Genomic DNA, 7,157 nt, shown 5'->3' with positions numbered 1-7,157 from the left:
CGACCGGGGGTGATGCACCCAGGCCTGCAGAAAGAGCCCCAGCTTGGGGTAGACGCCGACCCCGAGGTCGAGAGAGGGCCCGCAAGCATCAGTCCCAGGAGTGAGAGGAGGATCCAGAGCCAGTAGCAGACCCTTCAGCACTTCGTATACCAGATCCAGCCGGTGGGGGCCGTGGCCATCCCAGCCGCCACCCGGACTAGTTTTGACTCCAGATCTCCAGGCCGCTATTGCTCAGCTCTTAGGTGTGCTTGGGGGGATGCAGCAGCCACCCGCCCCAGCTACACCTAGCACTAGTACCTGGCAGGATCAGCCTACAGTGAGGGCACCTCATGTCCAGATACCACCTGAGGGAGTACAGCCCTTGGCAGCGGACAGACCTATGCCGCTTGAGGACCAGAAGATGCTTGGTGTGTTTCTCAGGTTGACACCACCGAGGTTTTCTGGGGCAGTGGGTGAGGATGCCACGAGTTTCTTACTACTTGTCGTGAGAGGCTTCACACTTTGGGCCTTGTGAAGTCTAGAGGGGCCGACTTCATTGCTTACCAGCTAGATGGGCCAGCCAGGCAGTGGTGGCGCGCGCACATTCATTCGGACCAGGCCAGTGGGATCTCCACCGGTATCATGGGATGAGTTTTCTGAGGCCTTCTTGGCCAAATTTATCCCTCGTAGCGTCAGAGACCGCCTCAGGGATCAGTTCTGCAGGTTGGAGCAGGGCTCCATGTCGGTGGCAGAGTACGAGACTAGGTTCCACGAGCTCTCCCGTCATGCCGAGATGATATTACCTACAGAGGAGGAGAGAGTTAGGTGCTTTTTCGTGGGTTGAGATTGCAGCTTCGGCTTAAGACCCAATCCTTAGTTTCTGCGGGTCGATCCTTTTTAGACGTAGTTGACCATGCTAGTACTATGGAGCATCTTCATCGCGAGGCCCAAGAGGGTAGCGAGAAGAGGGCTAGGCATGAGGGCAGCTACAGTGACTCCCGCCCTAGGTCTAGAGATTATCATGACAGGGCCAGACGACGGTTTCGACAGGGTCAGTCTAGCAGACCTACACAGGCCTCTCTTCAGGCATCAGATGTGGTCGGAGTGAGGCTAGTTCGAGTCAGGGCCGCGAGGTGTTTCAGTCGGGTTCTTCAGGCCATAGTAGTCGTTCTTCTGGGAGTCGCCCTCGACAGGGTTTCTATGAGTGTGGTGAGATGGATCAATGGGCCAGGGACTGCCCTCAGCATAGTAGGATTGCTCCCGCTCCTCATGCAGCTCCCCCAGCTTTACCAGCACCTCCAGCTAGAGGCCGTGGCCAGGGTCAGGACCGTAGAGGTGGTCAGTAAGGTATACGGGGTGGTCCCCGAGGAGGCAGGTCAGGTGGTAGGTTCGATGGTCAGGGCAGAGGCAGACATAGCCATTTCTACGCAGCTCCAGCGAGGGCGGAAGCTGAGGCTGAGGCATCAGACGATCTGATCACAGGTACTATTCTTTTATGCCAGTAACCCGCCTTGGCTTTATTTGATCCAGGCTCTACTTTTTCGTATGTTTCTGTTTACTATGCCTCTCGATTGAGTATGATGTCTGAGCCTCTGGTAGCGCCGTTGCGTGTGTCGACCCCCGTGGGTGAGTCTTTAGTAGTGGATCAGGTATTTCGAACTTGCTTAGTTACTATCAAGGGGCGTGACACCCGGGCTAACCTTATATTGCTTGACATGGTTGATTTCGATGTGATTCTGGGCATGGATTGGTTATCCCCTTATCGCGCTGTTTTAGATTGCTTTTCTAAGACCATTACCTTAACCATTCATGGTATCCCTCCGGTGGTGTGGCAGGGATCTCGTGGTAGCACACCAGTTTGGGTTATCTCTTTTATTCGTGCTAGGAGGCTAGTGGCTAGTGGATGCTTATCATATTTGGCCTATGTGCGTGATGTGAGTAGGGAGGTTCCTCCGGTTGAGTCAGTTCCTGTTGTTCGTGACTTTTAGATGTGTTTCCTACTAACCTACCTGGCCTACCCCCAGAGCGTGATATTGATTTTCCTATTGAGCTTGAGCCAGGTACTCGGCCTATTTCTATTCCGCCATATCGGATGGCTCCTGCAGAGCTCAAGGAGCTCAGTGTTCAGCTTCAGGATCTCTTGGGTAAGGGATTTATCAAACCTAGTGTATTACCTTGGGGCAATCCCGTTCTTTTTGTTAAGAAGAAAGACGGTACTATGCGCATGTGCATTGACTATAGACAGTTGAATAAGGTGACAATGAAGAATCGATATCATTTGCCTAGGATCGATGACCTATTTGACCAGCTACAGGGAGCTTCAGTGTTCTCTAAGATTGATTTGAGGTCCAGTTACCACCAGTTGAGGATTAGGGCAGCGGACATCCCTAAGACTGCATTTAGGACCCGTTATGGCCATTATGAGTTCTTGGTGATGTCATTTGGGTTGACTAATGCCCCTGTTGCCTTTATGGACTTGATGACGTGTGTGTTCAGGCCTTATATTGATTCCTTTGTCATAGTCTTCATTGATGATATTTTGATATACTCGCGGAGTAGGTGTGATCATGAGCAGCATTTGAGAGTTGTGCTCCAGACTTTGATAGATCAGCGGCTTTATGCCAACTTCTCAAAGTGCCAGTTTTGGTTAGACTCTGTAGCGTTCTTAGGGCATGTTGTATCTAAGGAGGGCATTATGGTAGATCCGGCGAAGATTGAGGCTATTCGTGATTGGGCTAGGCCAACCTCAGTTACTGAGATTCGGAGCTTCGTCGGACTAGCAGGCTACTACAGACGATTTGTGGAGGGTTTCTCTACCTTGGCAGCACCTCTGACTCGGTTGACTCGTGTTGATGTTCCCTTTGTTTGAGGCTCAAGGAGTTATTGACCACCGCTCCTATATTGACTCTTCCAGTTAAGGGGAGGGCTTCACGGTTTATTGTGACGCATCCGGTGTTGGTTTGGGTTGTGTATTGATGCAGCAGGGCCGGGTTATTACTTATGCTCGAGGCAGCTTAAGATTCATGAGCGCAATTACCCCACCCATGACTTAGAGTTGGCGGGGTAGTTTTCGCACTTAAGATTTGGAGGCACTACTTGTATGGAGTTCGATGTGAGATCTATACCGATCACAGGAGTCTTCAGTACATCATGAGCCAGAGGGACCTTAATTCGAGCCAGCGTCGTTGGATTGAGCTCCTGAAGGACTCTGACCTCTCTATTCTCTATCATCCGGGCAAGGCGAATGTGGTAGCGGACGCCTTGAGCCGAAAGGCGTGAGTATGGGTAGTCTAGCCTTCATATCTGTTGAGGAGCGACCCTTGTCTATGGACATTCAGTTCTTAGCCAATAGCATGGTTCGGTTGGATATCTCAGATCCTAGACGTGTCTTAGCCCATATGGGAGTTCAGTCTTCCTTGCTTGATAGGATCTGTGGTTGTCAGTTTGAGGATGAGGCCTTGGTGGCCCTTAGAGATCGAGTGTTAGCGGGTGATGGTGGTCAGGCTACCTTAGATCCTGATGGAGTGTTGAGATTCGCCGGCCGCATCTGTGTTCCGAGATTTGGGGATTTGATACGGTTGATACTTTCTGAGGCCCATGAGTCTAGATACTCTATCCATCCGGGCACAGCGAAGATGTATCGTGATTTGAGGCAGCATTACTGGTGGAGTGGCATGAGGAGAGATATTGCTAACTTTGTTTCCCGTTGCCTGTGCTGCCAGCAGGTAAAGGCCGACAATTGAGGCCTGGTGGTGAGTTTCAGAGATTACCCATTCCGGAGTGGAAGTGGGAGCGTATCACTATGGACTTCATTGTGGGGTTGCCTCGGACTTCTAGAGGTGTTGACAGCATTTGGGTCATCGTTGATCGATTGACCAAGTCAGCACATTTCCTTCCTGTTCAGTCTTTATTTAGCGCCGAGAGGTTGGCTCATATCTACATTCGGGAGGTGGTTCGACTTCATGGAGTGCCAGTTTCTATTATATCAGATCGGGGTTCTCAGTTCACGTCTAGTTTTTAGAGGACCTTTCAGGATGAGTTGGGCACTCGGGTTGACGTTAGCACAGCTTTCCTCCCGCAGACGGATGGCCAGTCGGAGCGTACTATTCAGGTCCTTGAGGATATGTTGCGGGACTGTGTTATGGATTTTGGAGGTTAGTGGGACCAGTTCTTACCTTTGGCGGAGTTTGCGTCCAACAACACTACCACTCTAGTATTCAGATGGCCCCATTCGAGGCATTATATGGTAGGCGTTGTCGCTCTCCAGTTGGTTGGTTTGAGTCTACAGAGCCTAGGCCGCGTGGTACAGATTTGCTTCAGGAGGCCCTGGATCAGGTGAGGGTGATTCAGGATAGGCTCAGGCCGGCTCAGAGTAGGCACCAGAGTTATGCGGATCGGAGGCGCCGACCTTTGAGATTTTCTGTTGGTGATCGGGTATTCCTCCGTGTGTCGCCCTGAAGGGCGTGATGAGGTTTGGGAGGCGGGGCAAGCTTAGCCCTAGGTACATTGGGCCTTTTGAGATACTCCGGACAGTTGGGGAGGTTGCTTATGAGTTGGCCCTACCTCTAGCATTTTCAGCCATCCACCCGGTTTTCCATGTCTCAATGTTGCGGCGTTATGTTCCTAATGAGTCCCATGTGCTCCAGTATGATGCAGTCGAGTTGGATGATCGTTTGACATTTGTAAAGGAGCCAGTTGTCATTCTAGCCAGAGATGTGAGGAGATTGCGCTCGAGAGCCATTCCTGTTGTTAAGGTCCGTTGGAGGCATCATCCAGTCGATGAGGCTACCTGAGAGACCGAGCAGGAGATGCGAGAGCAGTTTCCCATCTTGTTTGACCTTCAGGTACTTCCTGACCCTTACTTTCGCGGACGAAAGTCCTTTTTAGTAGTGGATATTGTAATGACCCTCCAGGTCATTTCTGTGTCTTGCCTTCTGTGTGTCGTTTAGAGCGTTCCTGTAGCGACCCCAAGTCATTTATGACTTGCTGGGACTGACAGTTCGGTCACCTGGTCGTTCGTTTGGTCTTGGTGCGAGTTTTTGTGTTTTGGAGCTTATGAACCTTGAACGATCATTTTCGATCAAAAGTTCAAGAAGATGACATCGGAATCAATTCTGACGAATCCATCAGCTCCGTAAGGGTCATTTTAGGCTAGTAGCATGGTCGACATGACTCCCGAGGTTTTCAGTGTGAGTCGGTGCGATTAGGCGTTTTCACTTTAAGTTTAAGTCTAAGTTTGACTTTGGTCAACATTCTGAGTAAACGCACTCGGATGACTATTCCTCAATGCGGTTAGCTCCAGAATGTCGAGTTTGGTCTAGATTGACCCTTCTTTTGTGTCCCGAGGTTTTTGATATCTTTCCGAGCCCTTTTGTGGGTTTTGACTTAAAATGGCCTTTGGAAGTGGGACCCACTTTTTATCGAGATGACCTTTGATCGAAATTTCGACTTCTCCGTTGAGTCCGGAATATCGAATTTGGTATGGTTGCATATCTCGTTTGCGTGCACGGGGTTCCGAACGAGTTCGGAGCACCCCGTCGGAGTTTTTAAGTTTTGGAAAAATTGCAGCAAATCTGCTATTTATTGCAGAAAAACCAGCAACATTTCCCAAAACTTAAACCCTCATAACTCTCTCATCTTTTGTCCGATTTAGGCGATTCGAAGTGCGGGAGCTTCGTATTTTCGGTGGCTTTGCGGTAGAGTGTTCGGAAGTTGTTGGGTCACGTGTTCGAGGTAATTTCGCGATAAAACCTGACTGCAGTACTTTTTCGAGTCTTTATTTTGGTACTTTTGTTTTGGTCATATCTCACTCATTTTAACTCGGTTTTGGGTGATTCGAAGTCCCACATGTTGGGAATTGTCGTGACTTCGTCGTAGAGTGTTCAATGAGTGCTGGGTACCTTTCGATTCTCATTTATTCCGAGTTTAGACTGCTACTGTAGGGTTTTTTTTAGTTGATTAAAGTGTGGTTTCTTGCTTATTGGTTTTTGCTGTGTTTTGAGCCTCGGATTGTCTTCCAAAACAAGTTTGGAGTGCTGTTTAGGGTCTCTTGACGGAGTCAAATTCGGACATTTGGTGCGGGTCCCATGATTCCCGTTTTGACTCCAAAATTGACTTGTCTCCGTTTGTTGTGATTTTGGTGTCTAAATGACCGTAGTAACGTTTGTGACTCTATTTTTGATAGCGGGGCAGCGTTTCGAGACTGTTCGGAAAGGGAAAGCTCCGGTAAAGTGATTTGGAAAGCGTGCGGTTGGCCTTAAGGTAGGCTACGACTTCCTTTCTTTTAGATTGAGCTTAATTGTGTAAAAACCTGTCGAGTGGAGTGAATTGGGGGTGGATACCGATTTACTACCTTAGTTTGATTAGTTACCTTATGTTAGGATCGATTGGCCACATTTCGGGTATAGTATCATGTTAACCGGTTTAGTAGAGTTGCATGCTTATGTGCTAAATGCTATTGTACGCTTGTATGCTATGTATTGCATGCCTTGTTCATCCTTAACCGTAAGCATGATGTCCTTAGTCTAGGTTAGGCTAGCATTGCCTTAGACTTATGACCCGTGTGTGCTGGATACCCTTGACTTGCTGCCGACGTCGTTCGGATGACTTAGCTCCTTGTAGACTGGAATAGCAGACTTGAGTCTGATAGTTTGAGCCTTAGATTAGGCGTTATCGCTTCTTGCTGCACTTCTGTATCTTCTCTCTCTCATTCTGCGATTCCGACACATTCTCGAAGGTTTGGTGCATCACTCGAGGCGTGGGATTGAGATAGTATAGGCTTGGAGCCTTTTATGTGATATCTTAGAGTGGACGGCGTTCCACGGTGGTTGTTGTTGGATTGAATCCTATTGGAGATACCATCACCCCCGAGGTCGTTCTTTCTAGCTGGGCTGGGAACGTATCGCTGGCTGGGTAGACTCGGTGCATCAACGATCACCCCCGGGCCTCTCTTTCTAGTTGGACTGGGAGTGTGCTGCTAGCTGGTGTCCCGGGGTCGCTCTTTCTAGCTGGGCTAGGAGCTGACTGCATGGTAGGACGACTCGCGATATCTACCTCACTCACGAGTCCCTCTTTCTAGCTGGGCTGGGAGTGGACTGTTTGGTTGGGTGCCCCCTAGGGTCACTCTTTCTAGCTGGGCTGGGAGTGCACTGCTGGCTGGTGGAGTCTGATGGATTAAT

At 49.6% G+C, this 7,157-nt stretch overlaps 1 pseudogene; it reads left to right on the top strand.

Annotated features, from left to right (window-relative positions):
• Window positions 1-3: 3 nt before the first annotated feature.
• On the top strand, window positions 4-6,972 carry LOC125834215 (uncharacterized; annotated as a pseudogene).
• The last annotated feature ends 185 nt before the right edge of the window (window positions 6,973-7,157 follow it).

Source organism: Solanum verrucosum, unplaced genomic scaffold (assembly GCF_900185275.1).
Source record: "Solanum verrucosum unplaced genomic scaffold, falcon-dt-bn FXZP01001190.1, whole genome shotgun sequence".
In the NCBI taxonomy this organism is placed as follows: domain Eukaryota; kingdom Viridiplantae; phylum Streptophyta; class Magnoliopsida; order Solanales; family Solanaceae; genus Solanum; species Solanum verrucosum.
Note: the sequence above shows the minus strand (reverse complement) of the source record. Positions and strands in the feature narration are given on the sequence as shown.